General features: G+C 40.4%; 1 protein-coding gene across 5 annotated transcripts in view; it reads right to left on the reverse strand.

Moving 5' to 3' along the window:
* SGCD (sarcoglycan delta) overlaps positions 1–24,897 on the reverse strand; it is a 378,321-nt gene that overhangs the window by 227,034 nt on the left and 126,390 nt on the right. Inside the window, exon 1 of one of the 5 annotated variants that reach the window (XM_054079589.1) lies at positions 16,488–16,816. The exons of the other annotated variants lie outside the window; for them this stretch is intronic. The gene's annotated coding sequence lies outside the window, so the exon portion shown is untranslated. Of the gene's footprint in view, positions 1–16,487; positions 16,817–24,897 lie in introns of those variants that run through there. 5 annotated transcript variants of the gene reach the window in all.

Consider the following 24,897-nt stretch of genomic DNA (forward strand, 5'->3'; position numbering starts at 1 on the left):
TCCAAGAAATCTCGTTGCCTTACAAGATTTTAAGTTGGTAGTTCTTTATCAGCATCTTATTTATCTAGGCAATTCCCGTGCCACTGAGCTTCATCATTACTAAGGGTGGGTGGCATACGCTGCTGTTTAATACTACCTGCCTTTGCAAAGAAAATGCAGCTCCAGCTCTGAAGCGTGAGGAAGCTCAGACGCTTGACTGGGGTAGTGCTGTAGGATGCAATATACACTTACAATTCTGCTATTTAGTGCCAAAGTATCAACCCATCAGCATAAATCAGGCCAAGCCTACAGCTTCCTTCCTCACAGGCGGACCTTCAGCCTCTGAGCAGCACTTGGTATATGGAGCAGAAGGTAAACCAGAAACCATGTTTCCTCAAGCCTTTCACACCCAACAGTGGTTTCTTCTTTCCTCAAGAAGCTCACTGTCACCAAACTACTCATCAGCTCTGAGTACTCTCACCAAGCAGCCTGGCAAGGAAGACAAGAAGGAATTGGAGGCTTTTGGGGACATGCAGGTTGCAACTTCCCTCTTCCAAAGCAGCAAGCCTGAAGACTCATCTTGTGCTGTATCTTGAGCTTCACAGCTCTCCTGCTCTGTGCTATGGGGGCAGAGCCCAGCAGCTCCCCAGCTCTGGGATAGCAACCAAAGAGCTGTGATTTCCAGGCTGTTTCTGATATGACATGGACTGCCAGAGCGTCCGATCTCTGCTTGAACTGTCTGTCAGACAGAACAACTTTTCTTCCCCTCCCACCAGCTAACTGCAAATTTTGACCTTAAATTAGCGGACAGTTTTGTGTAGCTGCCCCATAATTACTTCTCATTACAGTACTCTGGATGAGCTTTTCATATTGTTAGCAGCTTAAAGTAATGAAGTTCATATTTCTTCTCGATATATATATGTTTGTATGCTAGTGTAAAAAGTTCTGCTGGTAATTCTACTTTCCTCCTGCAGATGAAAGCCACAGGAGCTCATAGCTAACCCTACATCTATATGAGCAACAATAACGATAGAGCTTAGAACAGAAGGACTAAGCTAGAGCACATCCACTTTTTTTGGCCTGTAAGGTAAGCAAATAATTTCATGAGCTCTCTTTTAGTTCTTGAGCCATAAATAACAAGGAAAAAAACAACAGTTCACAGAACTCCTGGCTGAAACAAGGTAATAACATTCAGTAATGATCAGCACATGCTCCTATTCTTGCCTTTAGGACATAACTGATCAGGGAGAGTCTACATACAGAGCAATTACATAACTATGAAGATCTATGAATTCTATTAAAAGTCCAGCTGATGGAAACAAATTGCAAAGTACAGACTTGTGAATGCAAAGCCATCAAAGAAGGTAAAAGCTGGTGTTAGACTTGGCTGCTGGTTAAAAAAAAAGAAAACAAACCAGCTTATTTCCTCATACTGGTGAAGGTGCTCGCTTGACAGACCTGTAGCGTGATATATTTATTCAAACTAATGCTGGCAGCAATGGTACAACATTTCTTCCAATGTGCCCAACCCTGTATCTATTTTCAGTTCCATCAGTAAGCTAAAGGTTAAAGCTATTTATTTAAACCCACACCCACATGCCATTTAAATTGACCCAAATTATTGTCAGAGTTGTAACCTCTCTGTATTAAAGTCCCCTCAGGGGCTGCTTCTTCATTTCAGGCTCAGAAAATTCCTCCCTCGCAGGATAAAAGCAGGGTAAGGAGCATCTCCAAATAGAAATGGAGAAGGAAAGTGGGTAGGAGTTCATCTTCAAAGAATGCCTCTTGGTGTTGTGGATACTGCAGAAAACTTCAGTTTTATTAGATAAATATCTAGAGGGGTTAGCTCCAGTCAAAATACATTTTGGTGATAAGAGATCTCATTGTCGTTCCCATTTTAAGAATTCCTTAAAAAAAGAAAAGGACTACATGTCTGCCTGCCTTTATGCTGCAGCTGGAACAAAACCCATCAAAACACCCCAAAATGGAAAAGAAAAAGCGATCCCACGCAATCAGCCCACTATGAAAATAATCCTCTGCAAACAGTCCTCTCTGTGCCAGAGGACCAGGAGGACTGAGGAGGAACAGGAGCCTCTTGCAGTCATGCACCAGTTAACATGTGCAAAGTGCCATCCCAGCAGTGAAATTACTCTCTAGGCTGATAAAAGGCAAAGGGAAAGCAGCATCTGGCCTACAATATTTAGCCTTTTCTACACAGTTTAATGCTGTGTGAAGCATGGCAAAAGCAAAGCTTCCTCAGCCCCGGGAAGACAGCTGGCGACGAAACGCAGCAGGGACACCATATGATAGAAGGCTCCTAATTACAAAATCTCTGTCTTGCCTGTCAGAGCAACCACACCGTAGTACGCGAGTCAGGGAAAATCAAGCAGAGATAAGACTTCAAATCCATCTCCAGATGCAAGCTTCCCATGCCTTTGAATACAGCTGGCTCTTGGATCTAACTCTAGCCCAAAAAGCTGTGGTTCAGCAAGGTCGAGATATCCCCAAGGTTCAAGGCTTGTCAAAATTTGGCTTCTGATGGGGAGAGCCAGCCATACAAAGAGATATTCAGTGGAGACAGACCACAGACACCCAATCCCACCAGTGTGATTGATAGTCCTCGGACACCAAGATCCGCTCATACCAATACAAAGAAAAAGGATGAAAAAAAAATAGTAACCCAAGAGGCTCAAATTTCATTTGACGTTTGCTAGACACATAAGAGGAAAAGAAAGACTTTCTCTTTCAAGCCATATAGATCACCTCATTACATACTGATACTGATAATTGCTATTCAAGTGCCCAGAGGCAAAGACGCAGTACACTTTTAACAAGCTGAAAAGCATCGTTAAAGACATTAGTATTATAGAGAGTAAGGCAAACCCCACCAATACCATGAAAGCAGATCCGCAGAGAACCAAGGGGGGTGACTCAATACTGATGGACAGACTGGTACTGGTATCCGCTAACGCTGATTTAAAACCTGCTACCTTTATGCTAAACTTCAGTTGCTGTGACTACACAAACCCTCTCAGTCTTCTAATAGCAGCATCTCACTGGGATCATTGCAGTGACACAAAGCACCACATGTCAATGAACTAAATCTGGGCTTTGCCTCCTCCCTCCTTCTTTGGTTGCTGAAGCTCTGCTATATTAGTGCATCGGCACCATCGGAATTATAAGGGAACCACTGTCTTCTGTGAAGGAATCAAGCAGTGATATTTTCAACTGTCCTGCCAGCGTGTTCCTGCAGTACTATGAGGGGGGAAAAAAGCAAACGTGAAAGAGCTGGCTGAACTCTACAGTAAACAGAATTAAGTTCCTGCTAAACCATATGACTTTTGCTAAATTTGAAGTACAAAGAATGAAAGTGCTTTATCAGCTTTACACCAAGAAAGAAAGGGATCAAGAACTAGATTTTTACAATTCAGTAGGAGACAACCCCAGCTCTGTAGAATCAGCACCATCCAGGCTGTGCCTGGGTGGCAGCACTGGGTATCTAATTTTTGAGACATCAGTATATAGGTATTTAAAGTTATTGCTCAAAGGGCTTAAATAACAGGTTGTAAATTAAATCATTATCATTTGCTGTATAGATGATGAGAAACAAGCCCAATCTCACACGTTGTACAAGTTTTGGTGAAATCTGACAAGTGATGCTTTTGGCCAACAGACAGAAGCACCTCACGCCAGAGGCTCCATTTGTGACCATGTTTCAATTCCAAAAGCATTTGCTTCCTGGGAGAGTAAATTTTTCATGAATTAGGGGTAAATTTGACCAATCTTGGTTAAAGTTTCAAAGTTACTAAGTACATGCCTAGAAGAGAGCATGACAAAACCTTCCAGTCAGGAGTTTTGATCTATATATTTTTCTTAATTATGCTAAAACATTATAAGATACAAACGGCTCAAATTAAAACCAAGTAAAATCAGTGCTGCTGGTTTGGGAAGAATAAACAATAATGAGGAAGAATTGTTTAAAAAACAGTAACATCGTGTACTAGTAAACACAAAAAAGTCAGTCAGGAAAGTACAGAGACTTTCATTTCACAGAAGAAAAATGGTCACAGAAATTCTCAAATAGTACAACAAGACTGATAAGCAGTAACTCTCCACAAAATTAAATTACATATAAAAAAAGCAGGAGCAATGAGCCCTGATAGGGAAAATGACTGAATTAACATATCAAAGGAAGGAGATAGGAGAATAATCCAGAGGGTAATACAAAAGAAAAGTTTAAGGGACACCTTGGGATAAATTGTCTTTGTCTGTCAGGGAGATGAACCTGACTTCTTTAGTGATTTACATCACGGAAAAAGTCTAAGGAATAATTTAGTTATTAGGAAAACCAGAAGCTGCACCAGCTGAAGAGACATCCAGTTTCTACGGGGCAAGAGACTACTTGTGACTGTACATGACCAAAGGGTTGTCCATGCTCTGCACAATAAAACTGTACCAAAGATATTCCTTGTTACTTTTTTGACTGTGCTGGAAATGTAGTGATTGTAGAGTTTACAAGGAAATATACACACAGTGTATCGCCTGAGGGACCCCTTGGGCAAGGTCTTTGAGAAGGATAAGCCTGCTTCCTTCCCTAAGACCATCCATATATTATCACAATACAGTATGTCTTTGGCAGGTGCTTTTATTTTTTGAGACTTAAGATCTGGAACTACTTTACTTAATGTTTTTTAACTTTAATGGAATTAATTTTGCATCAAGTCATTCTCTTTTCCCATCCCAAATTTGTGACCATCTTGCAGGTGCAGTGGTGCATCCAGGGCAGATTTTCTTCCCTGAACTATTCTGTATCCAAATGGGAAAAGTCAAAATAAGGAGCAGCAGATACTGATTTCTGAACGTCACTCTCCAACGTATGTGACAGATAATACAGGTAACTCCAGATGACTGATCTACATCCAATAATCATACACATGGCAGATATGATCTTTAGATGAGATTCAGCCTGGAAGTTTAAATGGAAGAGGAAATCAGATAATTAAAACCCTACCCTTAGTAATACATGTTTTAAAGTGACAAAATCTATAAAAACTTCAGGCAGAAACATAAAATACAGCTGAAAGATTCATTGAAAACCAAATTAATATTTTAACTCTGTCAACACAGAAAAAAGTCTCTAAATGAGATGAAGTTCAGAATGAGTACCGAGCACAGTGATTTATCACCTTTTAACCGTAATTTAAATTACTGTTTCTTTAATGTTCACCAAATTCCTCCTGTAGAGTTTCAGCTTTCATCTCTCATGAAAAAGCAGCTTGCACTTTCAGTGCTCTGTGTAGCACTGAAGAAAAAGGAACATTCAATTGAGAAAAAGGCAGTGGTTTTCCAATAGCTGTGTTGAAAATCAATTAGGCTGAAGGACCAGAGGTGGGATTATTAAAGCTTTCTTCACCTTTATAGCTTTGCACTTACTCTCTAAGCACTACGAATAGGCTTGTTTGCCACACAGTCTTCACGAACAATAGGTTTCAAACGGTGAAACTAAAGATATTGAAGTTTTCAAAGCCAGACCAGCTGATCAGAGCAATATTTTCATTGCACACACTTTAAATGATTTTTCCTTAAGCATATGCTCTCAAAAAGCAGTAAACCCTAGATAGATAAACAAATAAAGAAATCACAGCATTTGGCTTGACTGTTTTGAGGAGTCTGCAGCAATCACTAAACGGGAGGTTGTTGAGATTGCAGTCTTAATTAAGTGACGTTTAATTGTTAAATTAAATAAAATTTAATAAAATTGATTGATGCATCATGTTTATGGGAATAGATCAAAAGCATAGTTAGCAGCCATGTACAGATCTATATTTAATATGATTGTAATATTCAGCTGACACTTAGTACACAATTGCTTTTATTAAGTGTATATGATGATTACCATGGCACCGTCAAGCTTTTCCACCATCAGAGATACAAAAATTTACGGATGCTGTTCTGCTATACGTACCTTCAATTTTCTACTATTTCATATAAGTATACCAGCACATAAAGTACCCTGAATAGTAACATTTCATGGCAAGGAGATAGGAGAGAGTCATGCTTTTAAAATAACCTAACTGTCAGTTGTGGCTTCCACATTTAGAGGTAATTGCAGGAAGACAAAACTGCAGCAGGCTGAGTCTGGTCCCTGCAAAGAAATATTCAGATGTACCATCTCAGAACAGCCACTACATCTCCCATGTTTCCCAACTACATGACACTCCCAATGGAGAAATGTAAATTAGTTCCAAGAACCCAGGACCGAACTAGAAAGAGTTCCATGAGTGAAAAAACCAGACATCAGCAGAAGGAAGGAAGGAAGAAGTTGGGTGAAAATGCCCAGACGATGCCAAACTCTGATCTGGAGAAAAATCTCCTCTTCACCTCAAACCCTGCAAGTTAATTCTGGTTAATCTCTTGGTCGTCTTTACAGAAGTGCATTTGCCAGGCAGCTGAGATTTCCAGCAGAACCACGAGCCGTTCCAGACACCAGGCACCATCTTGCCAGGTGCTCACGTTAAAAAATTTATGTTTCTAAATAAGGTTAAAGGACAGGCAGAATGGAAATTGTGCATTAATACGAGCAAATCAGCAGTGGTCTCAAGGCACGACAGAATATATGAGCAACAAAATGGCAATTCCAGTAGGCATTAAAGTCATCCAGAGTCTTAATGGCCAGTTTTGAGTTTAATTCAGTTAATTAGAGCTAGATATCTTATTATACAGACAGGTCAAAACCCTTCAACCCCAATATCATCTGCAGCCTGTTACACGTGCCTTTTACCGAACATTATTTATCCAAATCCTTAAAATACAATAAAAAGAAAAAAAAAAAAACAAAACATTTTTCATGGGCTTGTGTTTACAAATTGAAAAGCTTCTCTGAACATCACTCTTGAGATAAAATTTAGGTTCTTTCTGGTGAAAAACGTCAGTACAAGATAACAAAGCATTACTATACAAAGGAAGACCAATTGTGGTGACTTCAGTGTGGATTTTATCAATCAAAACTTTCATAGACTCAAACTGTTCTTCTACATAAAAATAGATTTCCATCTGCAAATCTTGGGCCTCAGCCTCAGTGTAACAATTGTGTCTGCCACTCTCTTAATTTTATTCTGAGATACAATGTATTTAGAAAACTACTTAATAATTCAGTATTTTCCCTTAGCTGACTTACAGGATCACTTACCAGAAGCAATCAACATTGCGGAATTCATTCCCATATGCTTACTCATGCACAACTGGAGTACAAGAATATGGGAATAAAATTAACAAAAATAGCCACTCTGCACTTCCTAAAGCAGGATTTTAATTTTATCAGTTGTTGGCTCGAAAGCTATACTCAAATTAGCTTAAAATTTTAAGAATTCCTTGAGGGATAGATGTGAGCTCTTGTTAATTATGTCACTCCACCAAAGGTAATGAATCCATACGGATTTCTACTACCTAAGAATTGCAGGAACAGGAACTTGAGCAAGAAGTCATGCATGTGTATCTGAAGGCAGGATTTAAATCTTGTAAGGAAATGAAGTAACTTTCATTTTGAAGTCCCCGAAGAGCTGTACTGGAGCAGTTTGCTCCGCTCTAGCTGCGTGAGAAGAATCAACCACATGTATGTCTCCTGTCCCTTGGAGACTAGTGATTTGCCAAGTGTGCAAAATGATAGCTGCCTCCAGTTAACTGAAAAATACCCTCATAACTGGTTAAAAAGCAGGGGGGGTCTTCAAATAAAAGCAAAATAAAAAAACGAGTTTAGGGCTTTATTGAAATCTTCACGTATCCCATCCTTAAGCTTCTTAAAGACTCTTCATCCCTTCCTTACCAACTTCCTGTCATGTCTCCATTTAGATACTCTTTATTTTGCTCATTTACATCTTCTCCAAATAATTGCTCGGTTTGGATATCCACTTGAATAATTTCCATACCTCAAACAGATGCATTATTATACCAGCCAGGAGGATTTGAGAAGAAATACCGCAGCAGCACCCGGGAATCGCTAACCAAACAATAACCCACTTCATTTGCAACCTGCCGCCGAGGGACTCGTGCCTATGTGCGTGTCCTGACAGCTCTGCCAGTCCGCTCCACAGTCGCTCATCAAAGTCAGCAGCTGACATGCCCAGACACTACTGGGCTTTGATCTACCAATCAGCTTAGGCTCATACTTTATTTTCAGGATGTGAATAATTTCTAAGCTTATGTTACAGACCTGATTTTCAGTATTAGCAGTTGTTCTTCAGTATCAATAGCAAAAAAAAAAACCAAACTCAAAACCCAAAACCAATCAAGTCTGTTTAGAGTACAAGAAACACCCCGGTGAGTGGATTTTGCATTTGGGATATGCTTTGCTGTGCCTCTCTCAAGCAGTGCTTGGCATTTGCCTGGCAGTCATCCCTACCACCTGTATTCAGCAGCAGCAGCAGGAAAAGCTATTGGTATTCAAAGCACAGCCCAGATAAGACTACCACCATATGCTGACAAAATATCTCGTATTAGATCCTAGGACAGCTGTTTCACTACCACCTTATATGACATAAGGTGAGAGCAAAAGGAAATTATAGGGAGGAGGAGCACTAAAGCAGCCAAACGATTCAGCGCAGGCATCAATCATCCGCGTGATCCTGCTTGGGAAACTTTTTGTAGAAATCTGGATATTGCTCTCAAAAAGTGCCTCTGATACACATATTTACTTCTACAGTCTTTAAGGAAAAATTATTTCTAATGTAACTCATTAACAATGGTTACTCAAAAGTGCCAAAGGAAATACAAAGCACTCTACCATCTCATAAGAAAAATGCAGTAATCTGGAAATATTACAGCAATGTGTCACTTTCACTTTTGTCCTAAATAAAAAGAGGGAAATAAAAATTAAGTGTCATATTAAACACAAATGCTATTTTACCACAGATTTCTCCAAGGCATCCATTTCTGAATGTGGTGTATCTAGACATCTCATTATTTGAAAAAAAAGAATTTAGCTGGGAAAGAATATTAATTTTCTTAGTGAAATTTGATCTCACTTTACAGCTTTTCTAACTGCATTAGAAACCTCTAAATGAAGTGTGACCTGCCAGACACTGTCCTTCTGCAAACTGGACAATAATATTAATCACCAATCCGTTAGAAAACAAAAGGGAAAACAGGAAAACTGTCACTAGCAAAATACCTTTGAATGTTTAAATTGCTGTTTCTGTGGAGTGAAAAAGCTGACTGCTTCCCCTGCCATTGTCACCTTGCACCAAAACAGTGCCATGCAAATAAAATTACAATGAGAATACATTGCTAAACTGATAGGTGAAACCTATTATATGTACAATCTTTGCACAAAAGAATTCTACTTTCCTCAGAGTTATTTAAAAGAACTATTCTATTCATATATAAATATTTACACAGCACTGAACATCACTATATTGATTTCTTCTTGCATGTAACAGATTACATTGTAAAAACAGAACTATTCTACTACTTTCAACAATTTTCAAGAATAATTGTTACCAAATATCCCTTGCCTCGGGAATATAAAGACTAAAATACAATTGATTGGGTGTTTATATCCTATTTTTTATGCAATACAGCTGAGATCTAAAACAGTTCCATAAAACCTTGAAGCTATTTGGCCTAGAAAAACTCTATTGATTTTAAAAATATATTTATGATTCCAAATATTTTCATAAACCTAAATTAAGCAGCCTTGAATTACTTTGTATTTACTTATAGGCAGATACTGTGGATTAACTGGGATAGAGCAGCTTGTTATCCCTGAGCCCACACACACATGCTTACCCCAGAGTAGCTTAGAATTAAGAGGTGAATCAATAAGGTAGATCTCTACAATGTCATCCCTAAAGAATAGGAAAAGGCCTTCCTTGATTCAAGCAATATAGTTAATAATATTCTCATGGCACAGATACTAATTTCTCACACATGTCATGTCCGCTAGGGAAGAAAGATCATTATGTGGCATGGGCAATTGTACTCGAGAAATCCAGCTAGGGATCAGGCAAGTGCCAGTAATTTCAAGTGAGACTTATTATAAAACTTCTATGTTTTTCTAAATTGAAAAATATCACAAGGAAACACTGGATTTTTTAGCCAACTTTCCTTTTCCGTTCCCCAATGACTTTTAAATAAAACAGCAGTGAAAACAGTCTTTATCATAACTCATGTTTTGCTCCAGTCAGCACAATTCTTAACACCCATCTGCAAAGCAACCTAAAAATGTTGTGGAGAAGAAGGGTAGTTAGAAATACAGGAGACAGCAGGAAGGGAGAATGTCTCATTTCAAATATAACTAATAAAAAATTCTTGAATTTAGCATTTTCAATATCCCAACTGAAATAGACGTAGCCTACGCCTCGCATCCCCCTAGTGACATTAGGAGACCAGATATCCCATCACAAGGCACAATTAAAGCTGGTTATCGTAACATTCATTCACGTTATAAGAAGAGGGTGGGGGGAAGAAAAATAAACAAAAAAAAAATCACAGCCCAAGGGGTATTCTCACAGAAATAATCATCTGCTGCCATGTACAAGACCATTGCTGGAGGCATTTCCAGAGCAATGCAAGTGCTTGAAACCGATCTGCCCTGGCTCATGTCACTGCCCTGGGAGGCTGCGAAGAGGCGAGGAACTCAAACATGAATGAAGCGTTTTCCTTGCAATGTCCAGAGTAACTCCTCAACACGCCTGGCTGGTGTTACAAAACTGTCTGCTTCAGCACAACACTTGCCAGAAATTATTAACACTCGAATATCTCATGGAGAAAGATTGGCTCCTCCACACTGCCAAGATGGGTGGTGGAGGAACGAGCAGCTGCTTGAGGTAGTCGGCATGCTCCGGGGCTTTATTTTACCTCGAGCCAGAGAAAAAGGCAGAGCTGAAAAAGCTGTTTTATTCTACCTCACTTGCTTTATGCAGGAACAATTCAGGCAGGTGAGACAGGCAGTGATGTTCGCTTCGTCATGTGGGTACAAACTTCCTGCATCAAAAATCATCTCCCTAAAAAGTCATCTTCCACCCCCTGCTCCCAGTACCTTACCCCCTCACCATCGGAGGAGCCTTACATGGCAGAGCTTCAGCCAGCACCTCAGCCAGTCAACGACAAGCCCAGAGCAAGGGTTTCCAAGAAGCACCTTTCTCCCCGCCCCACTCAGGCTGGGCGCAATCTTTCTTTCATTCCCATTCTATGTCCATTTGGCTCAACGTGCGATGTTATAAGCACCGTGTTTCACTTGTCTCCAGTTCCCCAATGTGTGGCTTTACCCAGCGCTACTCAGAGTCTTCTTGTGCATCTCAGGATGCTCCAAAAAGGAAAATGGGTTCTACTAATTTAATAAGTGAAAATATTTATTTAAGAATTAAAATAAGTTATTTGATACAGGGATATGTGTCAATAAAGAAGAGGAGAGGAAATCCACAGATGTTCTAGGTTGGTGGACCACACAGCCTATAAACTCCCAGAATTGTGTGCTGGTAACAGTCAGGGCAAGAGTGGATGCCGCATACAAAAATGTTTGGGGTGGAAAGCTAAGTTTTCATGAAGGAAGATAACAGAGTAGATGTATGCAGCTTTCTTCCATGCCTGTGCACAATTTTCCCCAGTGCTGAGCACTGCTGTTGTTGGAAAGTGAGTCTACATACCCTGAGATACAGCACTTCCCGAATGCTACATATTTCAGGATATGAAGACAGCAAAAAATTGATTGAGAACATCAGAATAGTCTGGAAAATTTTGTCCCTGGAGCAAACAGGAAAAAAATAAAATAAAAATTAAATAAAGAAAAAGCACATCAAACAAACTGTTGAATGAAGCCCCAGGAATATGTTTAACTTCCTCTTGAGTCTACTGAAAGGCGTAGCCAGCTTGGGCTAAAGCTGGAGAAGTAGTAAATGAGTGTTTTGTTGATTTTGTCCTAAAGAGGACTGAAAAGGAAAATAACTATTAAAAACCTGGAGATGTGCCACTGCTTGTTTTGTTTCACACTTTTGATGAGGAACTCAACACAACCGATACTTTTCTTTTTTTACCAAAATTTCCCCCTATTTTTAAAATTAATTTTCTAATTTATCAGAGCACGTTTAAACTAATCTTCATATTTTACATTGTAGCTTATTTTTTGGTGATGCAGAGCAACACATAGAGCTTCATATCCCCTGGGAGAGTAAATGCAGACTGCAAAGTCCTCCACAGTTTTGCACGCTAATGAGCCACCTCCACCCACTCCTCTCCGTTTCTGTCCCAGGGTCCTACCCAGGCTCCTGCCAGCATTACAGTGGATACCAGAATCATTGGCTCACTGTCAAAGCTACCTTGAATCAGTTCAACTAAACATCCAAAATACCTTTGTATATTTTGCTCTGAAAGAAAATGCTGTAAATTACAGCTCCCAACTATGCCATTATGTTACGGAAACAACAAAAACCAACAATGAGAAACAGTTCTTTGAAGAAAACTGGGATGATATATGACACAGTAAATACCCGCTATTATTTGAATTGCAGGAAGCTCATCTTTTTTACAAGGTCAAGATTTCTTTTGGCAGTTTTTTCACACACATAAAACATGCTCAAACACACGCCTGATAGGATCTAATGTTAGCTCGGCATCCAACTCTGAGGTAATTTACACTTTATGCAGGTGAAACTATTTAATAATCCTCATTTTTCAGTGTACAATAACAAACAAAGGGCTAGGTAAGAAAAAAAGCTGCAATGAAACTCAAAACATTCGGGAACTTTAAGTCACCCAAAATTGGGACAAAGAGTCATTCACTGTGCCGTATGCAAAGGAACACGCTCATGAACCACCCCGGCACACCTCAGCTGGCCTGCTCTGTTAAAGAACAAATAAAGAAATAAAAACTTGGGTTTTTTTGATTGGTTGGTTTGTTAGTTGGGTTTATTTGGCAGGGAGAAATGGGAAAAATAGAAAGCTCATATTTGTAATATATGACAGTGGATGTTTTACGATAGCGCACTTGCCTATTATTCTAGTCACATTCAGGCAAAAGTTTGGTATTATTTCTATCCAACTCTGAATATCACACATGCAAAACATCCCACTGCTGTTGGGCCACAACACGCTGTTCTGGCCAAATGCCGGGTAATGAGGAAGGGAAACAAAAGACCAACTGCAGAATTTCTCCCTTAGGAAAGGATAAACTTAAGCTAATTATATACTTTCTCTGGAATGAAGAGAAATTTAAACCACGCTTCCTTCCTCATAGCTAATATTTATGTTAACAAAGAGGAAAAATACCTACTAGGATACACCTAAAACTGAATGTCAGATCATTATCTACTTTTGATGGATTCCAGCCATATTAAAAAATAACAAAAAAAAGAAAAAAGTGTGGATACTACCAGTTGAGACATGCTTTAAACATAACTTCCTGTCTTTTTTTTCCACCATATAATATTTTAACCAATTAATCATCCTACTCTCGTACATTTTTCTTCTTTTTTTGCCCCTAGGTAGGTCATTGGATAGTGATGCTTATTTGTCAAAGTTCTCATGCAATTTTCTGCTTATTAAAATGTGAGGAATCACTCTACAATTTCAACATCTACACCACATGAAGCAACTCCAGTGCCAGGATCTCATAGTAACCTCTTTGTGTTAATAAAGGGAAAAATAAGTCTCCTTCATTTATATCAGTTTAAAGTCTCTATTCCTTGTTGCATCAGATACTACAGCTTCCTTTCCAGGGGTACTTTGTTTGGGGTTTAGTTTAATTTTTTTAAATATCTGCAAGGAAAAAAGGAGGAAACAACACACCAGGTTTATCATTCCTTTCCAATTTCACACCATTTAATTACACAAGGATGGATTTTCAACTTTATTTTAAAATAGCATTCAAACGCTTTCTAAAAAGAAAATCCTGTATTTACCCGGAAAGGACAGAATTTATCAAAGGCAGATGTCAAATGGGGAGAATTAGAAAAGAAAGTGCAATTCTTTGCTGTGAAGGATTCAGCCACAAGGGAGAAGAGCAAAAGAAACTAAACAGTATCTTCCTTCTAATATATGTTGAAAAAATAATGAAAGAAAGAAAATGTGAACACTTTAATTCCATATATCCTTGTCAGTACGTGGGAATTCAGGAAGATTAAAAAAAGCAGCCCAACATTTTGACCACTTCAGGCTCCCCTAGGAATATGTTTCAGTTGCTAAAAAAGATCTTGAACTCAGACGCTTCCACGTGCAGTTCAGTCAGCTGGACCGCCACACTCAGCATCATGTTTCAGCACTTCCTAGAGCTATCCATAAATCTTCACATGCTCCAAAAGAGAGGCTTCAAGACAGAAGCTGCTGGCTACCAGCCATTCAATAATTCACTTCTATGAAATCATTTTCTACCACTTGCACAGAGCCAGTGGCCAGCCTGGCCTCTGAAATGAGAGGGGCTCTGAAATTTGGTAGGAGGCACAAGGCTGCAGCCACCCCACCCCCGGGCACGCTGCTCTTTGCAAACTCCAGCCAACACAGGTAGGAATCCATAAATAAAAGAAATTTAAAAGACTCACCAATATAAGAGCCAAGCCATGCTTTGACAAAAGCAGCTTTTGAAAAGAAAATGCCTGAGGTGGGTAAAAGGCTCTTCCAGCTAAATGGAAATACCTCAGTCCTCAAACAATTTTAAAATCCAAACTCTTTAAACCGATGAGAGGCTGCTGCTGTCCCTGGGGTCCCAAATCATCTCCCAGATACCTCCACAGCACATTGGAAAGCACCTTCTGCAGAAGCCACATACCACCACCCACTCTGCCCACGCACATTAATCTCTGCAAGACCAAACTCGTGTTTAGCACAATACATCTTGCTCTCCACTGTCTACAGCAAGGAGTCTAAACCTTCCAAGATTAAACTGTCAGAAGAACGGTCTCTTGTCCCCGCAGGACATGCTCTGTTATGCAGGGTAATTTTTTACCCAGAAATTTTCAGAAACGACATGTCATGCATTTCCTCTTCCTTTGACTCAAAAACAAACAAACAAACAAAAAGGTGGGTATTTTTTTGCCAGAATAAAGGCAAAGGAGGACGTCTCAGACTGGTGGAGGCTAGGACTGGATTTGGAGGAAGAGTGGAGAACTGAGAAGTAAGTGAGTTTCCCACACATGGTCTGCTTCAGGTTTCATATTTCTAGGAGAATAGAAACCCTATATGCAACGGCCTAAAATTATCAAAATATTATATTTCAATGGGAGAGAGGGGCCTGCTCACAGCATCCCTGGGGCGAAATCAGAAGAGAGAAATACAAATTTGCTCAAGGCAGACCAGGGTAAATGGAGCTTGCTAAGAACAGATAAGAGGGTCCTGTCAAGAAGATTAAAATGAAGTAGACGCTTGCAATGGAAGGGCAGAGGGAAGATTGGAAACCAAGCAGTGTGAAACGGGAGGAAAATGGGAGGCAGCCACAGAACACGATGGACAGCTTGAAAGGTGAGTCTACTCGAAAGACAGCAATGGGAAACCACTGCCCTGATTTATGTCCATTCCATCAGGTCAACCCTAAACCCTAACAGTGAAAAACTCAGAATTTGATCTATGCTTAATATTTAAATTCATGAAGTTGAGGTATTTTTTGCCTGGCAAATGTTCAAACTGACAGTAGCAGTTTATATGCATACTGGATTATATTTCCAACACTTTAAAAGTTATTAGTCTGTGGTCTGAGTAGCTTCTAACCAAGAACTTAGATCCAAGCCACACCAAATTTACAAACAAATTTACAAACAGAAATTTATTTTATGCATTATTCTTCTCCTTAACGTAACTGAAATCCAAATCGTAATACGATCCAAGAGGGTGAATCACAGCTTCAAAGGTCTTTGTATTACCCAGTATTTCACCATGCCTCTCACAAGACGGGAATACTAAGTGATCCCCCAAACTAGCAGACATCACATCTTCAAAGGCAAACGAAACTCAACTGGAAGCAAACTGAGAAGAGAAATGAGCTCTTCCTTGCAGCTGTGATTAAATGAACCAACTGTCTAACGTCAAGACAAATATTGTACTTCACTGGATTTAACTGCATTTTACCCTGTCAAAGCTGATTATAAAAGCAGGAGATAATTTGCAATTATGCACTAAAAACATCACACTTTTCAAACGGTATACAAATTTAACAGTGTCCATACACTGACATATAACACATTTTTGCTTTTACCCCAATGAACATGTCAGGCTAACTGAACCTATAAACCACATCATCTACACTCAAAACGTAAATGTTTTTCCAAGTCTTCCTCCTCCCTCCCCAGATCTGTAAATTTAGTCTCAAAGCTGAAAGCTTCACGTTTGTCAATTAAACATGAGGCTCCGCAACCCACGGTTACGGGACACTGTTCACATGCCCCTTCCAATAAAGAACAGAGAAGCAGGAGGCTGCAATATTTTCCCCCAAATCCCATCACACTCCAGTTTCAGGAATTTTAGAAGTATTGTTACATTCATATGAAAGTCCTATGTTTCTAAGCCACATGGGAAAAAGAAGCACCTACCTCCTCTTGTATCTCTGATAAATTAATTCACCAATATGACAGAACCATACAGAAAAATAACTTTCTCATTGAGGCTAAATTTCCATTCCTTGGATTTGCAATGTTTCTTCTGGCAAAATTAGTACATGCCTGTGAAACTGTAGGAAGACTGGGAAAAGCTGCATGTAGAAGGCGCTCTCAACACTGGAACAGATGAGGAGTGAAACAATTCATGGTGAAGCTGAAGTCTCGTGGCTGCATGGTGCTTTGCGTCTCTTCTAGACTTGCACCTCCAACTCTACTCCTCTCTCCCTTCCAAATTACTTTCTCTCCCGTTATTTTCCATCACTGAAGACGTCACTGAGTTTTCTCATCAGCATGAAACCTTCACTGGAAAGAGTCAAGTTTATTTTGTTCAATGTGTTTTTGCTAGATAAGCATTTGGGAACTGCTATTTGTCTTGCAGAAGTCCTGTTTCCTCTTGGTAAAGGCCGATAGCTTGCAAGCTGATTTCTGTAGCTTTCTACTTTAATTGTGAATCTTGTTTCTTCTAGTCAATCTTCACGATTATAGTCAAGTACTGTCCTGTCCTGATATGCATGCAGTGATACTTTTGTCAGATGTATTTATATTCAAATACTACAGATTGGGAGCAATTTTAATTTTTCCTCCCCCATCAGCGCAGCAACTCTCCAGGAGTGCAGAAATGCTCCCGAGATGCTTTTTCTGCAGGAAAACAGGCTTTAAAGCCTCAGTGAATCTTGAGCAGAGCACAGCAGCATTGTGTATTTTCTGGCTTCCCACCCAGACACTGGCTGACCGCTGGTGGTGAGAAAATAAGCGCCCCTCGCCAAGCAGTTATGAGGGGATGGCCTCCTTGAGAAAATAACACACCCATCAAGGATGGGCACCGCTCCAGATGGACAGATTGCAGAAGGAAACTCATCAGCCTATGTCAGAACTATTTTGTCAAGTGTTTCCCAAAAATTTATCTATTTTGAAATACATTACAATGGGATAAAAAGGAGTTCATTTGTTTAAAGCACCCAGACCAGGGCCTGGCCATCTCCCTGCTAGAAAGACCTCTTGGAGCTTCAAGGTAGTCAAGAAAGTCCCCACATATTTAAATCAGTCTTTCAATACAAGTGTGTCAGAAGACAGGATAAAGATTTTAAAGTTGCAAAAATGCCCTCTCGATGTAACTATTTGCTCTGAACAATATGGCTGGAAGGATGAAAATACAAAGACTTTGCACCAAAGAGCACAGCAAACCGGTATCACCAGCACAGCCCCACTGGCACCAAAGATCGGTGCTGCACCCCAGAGCCTTCAGGGAAAATGAATGCTGAGCAGATGCCCTTGCTGTCAAGCTTGTGAGAGAGCAGTGAAAGAAAAAGAAAGGGAAATGTATTTTCAGGCTGAAGGCAACCTTTCCCCTGAGCAGTGCAGTTTCTGTTGAGTCAGAGCTGTCATCTGCTGTGCAACAAACTGATCTTCACTGTCCATTTTGCGAGTAAGATTCAATCAGGCTCCCTGGCCTCTTGGGGAGCCAGCACTTTACCATGAACTGCTTCCACTCAAATGTAATGGAGTGAGATTGCACATGCCATTATTTTAAATGGTTTGAGGCCACACAGTCCCCAATTTCATTAGCTGCATTTATATACCAACCTTGCACTTAATACTGTGGAACCCAGCAACGTGTATACAGTACGTGTCATCTTCCCACCACAAAAAGAAAAAAGTAAAAAGCAAAAACCAAACAAATTAAAACATACCTTGACAGCTGCAAATGATCAGCAGAAACCAGAGTACCAGTTTAAGTACCTCAGAATCACAGAATTACTTAGGTTGGAAAAGACCATTAAAATCATCAAGTCCAACAGTAAACGTCAGATTGCCAAGTCCACCACTAAAACCACGTCCCTAAGCACCACATCAACACATCTCTTTATCAGTGCAGGCTGAGGATATTTCTGCATATGTGTATAAACATCATACACCTCAACCAACTGTTTGCAATCGCCAGACAGTGTGAGCGCCCTCCTATTCTGCCTTCTAAATTAGAAAGATTACTTGCACACGCTGACGTTCCCAGGCAGTGTAAAGAACTGGGAGCCCCAGACTTTACCTGCACCCAGGAGTTCATCTAAGTTCAGGTGTTATATTTTAGCTAATTAGCTAAATTACCACCAGAGGCTGAGTGGGCACTTCAGAGACTAGTCAGACGTATGTGCTTGCAACCGTGCCTTTACGCAGCAGGGCAAACAGGCTGGGAACACGCACAGGGGCGGACTTGCTCATCCATTTAAGCCAACCTTAGGCCAGTTTACACTAAGTTTTAAACACATTTAAAACTGAACTTAGAGGATGATACAATATTGCACTGCAATAACTCAAAGAGCATATGTCTGCATCCTGTGCAACACCTCTGGATCTCTCTAGCAACGTGAGAGAAATATGGAAATAAGAATGTACAGCTCCCAAATTGAACAGCATGACAGAAGTGAGATATGAACCACTAGAACACAAAACCATCAGTGATTAAGCTTTATGTAGCTGAACAGGTGAATGTAATCAATGCTCAAATATATTTTTTCCTGGAAGTGCTATATTCTGTATCAATTTCTTTGCATATTTTAAGAAAAAGTAGACATCTCTGATAGACTTCAGAGGATTATAATAAGTTTGTATAGTTGGCCATGCATTTATTACGAGTTTCATTTTGTATTGTTTTAAAGCCCACCTGAAAGAATAATAAAATAATATCACTTTAAAAAGAAATAAAATTAATGGAATTGAATGCTGATATATTTTTATGTTTCGTTATTAATTGCTACATGGACACAGTTAAACAACAGATGCTGTGAGTACTTTTTAGCCACCGGTAATTTTTTGTTTGTTCTGTTTTTCCTATAAAACAGATTTTTCATTTAAACAGCTGCTGGATGATTTTCAGCATGGAAAATTAAAACCTTCTCTATCACTCAAGAAAGGAGCAGTCATTTGCTGTTAATCCAGAAAAGAAAAAAGCAAAAAGAGATTTTTTAATCCAAACACAAGGTAGTAGGAAAAGGATTGATCATCTGGGATATAAAACTACCCTGCAAACAATATCACATGCAAAACTATTGCAATAAACAGGCCAAGCACAAGAAGACAAATCTGGCTCACCCACCTCAGTAAGTGCTTTATGGAGGCAATTTGGGCTATATTTTTCCATCCTTCACCCTAGAACCTCCCCTCACTGTAACAAGAATACTGTAATACTGCATTAAGCAACACTATGGGAATATTCAGTGGAGAGATCTTATTTCAAGATAAACTTTTTGGTTTAAATTTAGGCTGTATTTTGCATTCGAGAAGGTAAAGCCAATTAAACACTGCTTCACCTGAAAGGGAAAGCAGGGACCCCTCGGTTCTGGAGTCTTTTGCCTCCCAGACTCTGTGCCTAGCCATGGTGAAGCCAGGTTTCATTCCTGCACATCCAGAGCTCACCAAAGCCATCTGATACCAGCTCACCGGTCTCAAGTTCTCAAGTCACCACTGCAGAAGCCCTGCAAGCCCAAGCAAACAACCGTTTCTTCCCAAGGAAGATCTGCTGGGCTTGCACATCATACAACTCAGAAGATCTGAGTCCAATGCCCAGAAAAGGATAATGTCTGGACAGGTGCTTTATCCTGTAAATATGCCACAGTGAAGAGGTCTACCTCATCCATAGCTGTGAGGCAAATTCACATTTTTCGGTGCCAATTAACAGCTTACTTCCATTCAAGTCAGGTGGATAAAAAGCTTCAGACTTTTTGCAGACTCTTCCCAATTGCCATACTGCAACCAGTACAACAAAACAAACAAGAGAGAGATGGTGTGCAACACATACAGCAACCATAACCATCTCTACCCACTCGTTGTACGAGATACCAAGAGAAGTCATATGCAGCTAAGTTCAGAAAAGATTAATCCAATGAAAAATCCAGCAGCAGAATATGCTGTATTGCTCACCACTTGGCTGCTAAAAAGCAGACCAGTGCCTAAGAAGGGAGGACCCAAAAGTCTCTGGACATCTCAGGGGTGGAAGCTCCAGGTGTTTGTGGAAGGACACTGGGAAGCATAAAGGGCCTTCCAGAGGCAAGTAGAGATCATCAGAGTACCACCAGAATGTGTAACACTACCAGAGGGGAAAAAAAAAATAAACAACTTGTGGGTGGGGGTTCTAAAAGGTATCACACAATATTTGAACTGTGCTGGCATGTAAGAATAATAAACAGTGGGAAAAAGTCAGGACACAACCACCTAGGCAAGTCCAGAACAACAGTGATGCAAGACAGAAAGTGCAGGCACCAAAGCCATAAATTTATAGGATGAGAAAAGAAGTCTCCCAAGTACAATATTTACTGCCTACTCAGTATTCTTTTTTTATTTTTCTGTGTTTGCTTGACCTTGGACACTCCCTGTTTGGTATTCTCTGAGCAGTGCAGAGCTCTCTTTCAGAACCCAGCAAGTCTTGGCCCTTCCAGGCTCACAGGCAAAAGTATTTTGCCCTGTCTAACATCAGACACACAAAGCAGGAACCACCTTCTCTCCCTAATGCATAAGATAAGGCTGTAATGACAGCCTATAAAGCCCTCCACATACACACAACTGATGAATATTCATTAAAAGTCAACACGTAGCATTCATATCATTCCAGCCACACAGGGAGGATGAAGTGCCTCCCCTTAGGTAGCAACACCTCACTCAATTCACGATGGGCCACTTTGTACCACGTTAAATAAAACCACAGCTGCTCGCATCCTTTGCATTTCAAGCTAGCTTTTTTTCCTTTATAAACCGCATTCAGAAAGAAGACCAAGGCGTGCATAGCAACCCTGCTAGCATTGCAGAATGCACTCACTTTTTTCACATGCATACCCAAAGGTATTTTTCCATGAGATAATATTTTTCAAGCTCTTTTGGACTTGGAGAAAAAGGGCTTCAAGCAAAATAAAAACATCTCTTATCTTGAAACAACTGTCAGTTTAGGAAACAACTGACTGAGCAGCAACTGTGTCCTGGGTATGTACGTTGTTTTATATGAAGGTGTTCCTTAAAACAGAATCCCAGAAGTCCAATTAGTTCATGAGCATCTACCTCCTGCTGACCGCTCCTAGCACCGTAAGCATACATCCCAGGTTGTTTTCATGCTTTCCAGGATTGCATCTGGGCTAGAAACGCTGGATAATCATTTTTAACATAGCAGCTGTGAGTATGCCCAGCCTTTCTGGACTCCTACACATTCATCATATTCAGCAAGGAGAGTCTTCCAGATTAATACAGAGATACTGGAATGGTGATGGAGAGATAAATGGCACGAATCAAACTATAGACTAGGAGGCTTTTAGGCACATTCCTGCTTCATCCTTGCATACTGCCCACATCATCTCAACATGCATTAGTACTTAATCATCTGTTGTGCACTGCACAGATACAGTTACGTGGTCAGATCCTCAACCTTAGTTATACTGAACCGCACTGATTTACAACAGCTGAGAATCAAGCCCTGAAGCTTTGGAGAGACTCCATTAGCTTTATTTCACCTCCTGGATAAAGACGAGACTCTGTACTCATCAATATGATTCACTTTCTGCTTCACTCCCGAGCTCATGGCCTCTGACCATTCAACGCTGGATGCACAGCAGTTTCCTCCCAGTATGTTCTGGGGGCAACAACCTATTTCCAGAAAACTCTGGCCGGATGTTGCTGTGATAGCATCTGTCTGAAACAGAGCCTGCAGCAGACTGTGGAGAAAGGCTATGAAAAAGACCACTGCTCGCTGGGGAGAGCCTGCACACCTCATACTTTCCAACACTTGCCCTTCAGCTCCTGCTACAGAAACCAACATCGTCATGGACTGCTACACAGCCCCCTCATTAATTCAGGCAACTTGACCTTTAAATATTACGTAATAACTTCAAGACCACAGACTACCACAGTGTGCCCAAAGCAGATCCAAGAGAAGGTCAGCACAAGTGTGGCCAAGCTACCACGAAGAGTGCTAGCAGCTTCAAGAAATACAGAGGAAAACCAAGCTGTATGCAGTGACCCAGGATGTAAAGCACCAAACGGCATCAGCACGGCCAGACTGCCAGCCAGAGCCCTCGCCAGCAACCTCTGCCCACTGCCGGGGATGAGCACGGTGACACTCCCTGCACAGCACAGCGTGGATCCATCTCTTGCACTGGTACAGACAGTGGCTGTGATTGCACCTGTATCCCCTGTGTATGCAGAAGACCACAGTGAAGACCATGAAGGAAACCTACTCTCCTCCTATCCCCCCTGAACCTTCCTTAAGCCCCACAGGAAGAAACCAGCCACTAGGGCTGAGCCTGGAGCTACTGACAAAACAGAAACACAGACATTCACACTCTGAGCTCTGAAATACTAGCTGTAGTCAGAACATAAAAACATATTAGAATTAAAATCTAGACAGTGAACAATTTTTCAAAGGTGATCAGACATCCTGATCTGATGCTCTGAAACCCAGTTTTTACAACCTAAATTGCTCGTCAGCTTGCACCAAGGTACTCATTTGTCATGTCTCCTCACTCTGCGATTCTTGTACTGTTAAACGTGAAAGACAGTAGTAATTCAGCATTGTTCTCTCACTTATGAAAGCCATGCAGAAAAAAACATCAAAAATAATCTAGGCCAGTTCATTTGAAGTGCAAATGACTTACGCATGCAATACGAAACGCAACAAGTACCTTTCAAGCTGTCTCATTTATGATAACACAAAAGTTGCAGATGGAATGAGAATTCCCAGGTAGTTATCAGGGAATTTTGCATATCATTTGTACTTCATACTGCATTAGCAGCTCTCACATCATGTCAGCAGCTTGAAAAAATAAACAATGAATTACATCTCTCCCAGTTTTTATTCTGCTTTGACTGAGTGATCTCATCACTGTCTCAAATGATTTTGCATTCAATGCAAAATGCTCTTTTCTTTTCTAAAGGAAAAAGAAACCTAACACTTTCCCTGATTTATCCCAGTTTGAGAAGATGGTCAGCCATCAACAGAAGAAATATCTGGTTATCATATCCTCAAGTTACACAGGCTGCACCAGACTATCCGATATCTCACTGTTTGCAAAACAGAACCAAAGCTATAGCTGCTCTCTCATCCTTGACCTGAACGAGCTAAAGGATGAGGAGAAGAAACAATCAACACCCTAAAGGTAAGGTGGACCTGTTAATTTAGATAGATTTGAGATGCGGAAAGTGACGAAAGCGAGGAAATACATTTTTAGACTTTTGCTTGAATTCTTAGAAAAAGTGAAGGAAAAAGACAAACCAATTTTAGCCAGAACAACAAACTATAGCCATGAGTTGCATTAACACTTCATAGACTTGACATTACAGTTAGCAGCTTCTCTGCCCCTGGAAGTGCAGCTTGTGAGAAAGTTAATGCTCTTTTGTAAACTTGCCTTTTTAACTTTTTAATATCCTGGCTCTGGTTTTTCTGTCCCATCAAAGACTCCTTCACCCAGGTCAGGACACTCACCCTGCAGCACAGCAGCTGCTCCAAACAATTCCGTGGCTGCAAGCAGAAGCCCAGATAGCATCTCCCTAACATCCCAGGGAAGTTGAAGCTGTAGCATCACTTACGCACAAACAGCAGAAAAGGGTTCATTAGGCAAGGGAACCTGTACATGGCAGCACCACTCCTTTCCCCAGTATCTCACAAGTTTATTCCCTAGCTTGCCCCACAGTAATTTAATCCAGCAGCACAGTTCAGAGTCTGAAAAAGTTTATATCAGCATATGGTACCAACGCATTTTGCACCAGTTCTGGCTCGAGTCAGACGGAGGCTTTGTGAGTGCTGTGACTGGCAACAGCCACGCAACATTGCCAGCACATCTGAATCCTGATCTCACATTGCAACTCTGGAAGTGCTAAAAGCAGGTCTGAATGCAAGGGACAGTGCTTTGTAATTTGTGCAATTTGCAATTTTGCATCTTTAAGCTTAGGTACTCTGATTAGGCTGTGCAGTCCATGCCCCTCATTTCACCTCTATTCTTTCCTTCAGTATCAAAAGCACTTCACTGAATTTCTGAAATAGCCCTTACTAGGTGTTTGGTTTCTCTTAAAATAGAATTTGCAGAAAACAAAAAACATAACGTTTAAATGCCCTTCAGCAATATATCTTCTAAATTACAGTACACATTAATTTTTCACAGAACTTTGTGAAGCAGTTTTGTCTTCTCACATCTCGCTTCAAGTGACAACAGGAAAGGATTTAGTAACAATACTTATGTAGGGTTTATCAGCAAAAAATATACATTCAAAAGAATTCAATCAAAAAATTGCCATGAAATTGAAATTCCTGAATTAAAAGAGAACTTCTATGACACTGCCCAGCAAGTGGGCTGAGCATCCGAAGTCAGACACA

This window comes from Cuculus canorus, chromosome 14 (genome assembly GCF_017976375.1).
Source record: "Cuculus canorus isolate bCucCan1 chromosome 14, bCucCan1.pri, whole genome shotgun sequence".
Taxonomy (NCBI): domain Eukaryota; kingdom Metazoa; phylum Chordata; class Aves; order Cuculiformes; family Cuculidae; genus Cuculus; species Cuculus canorus.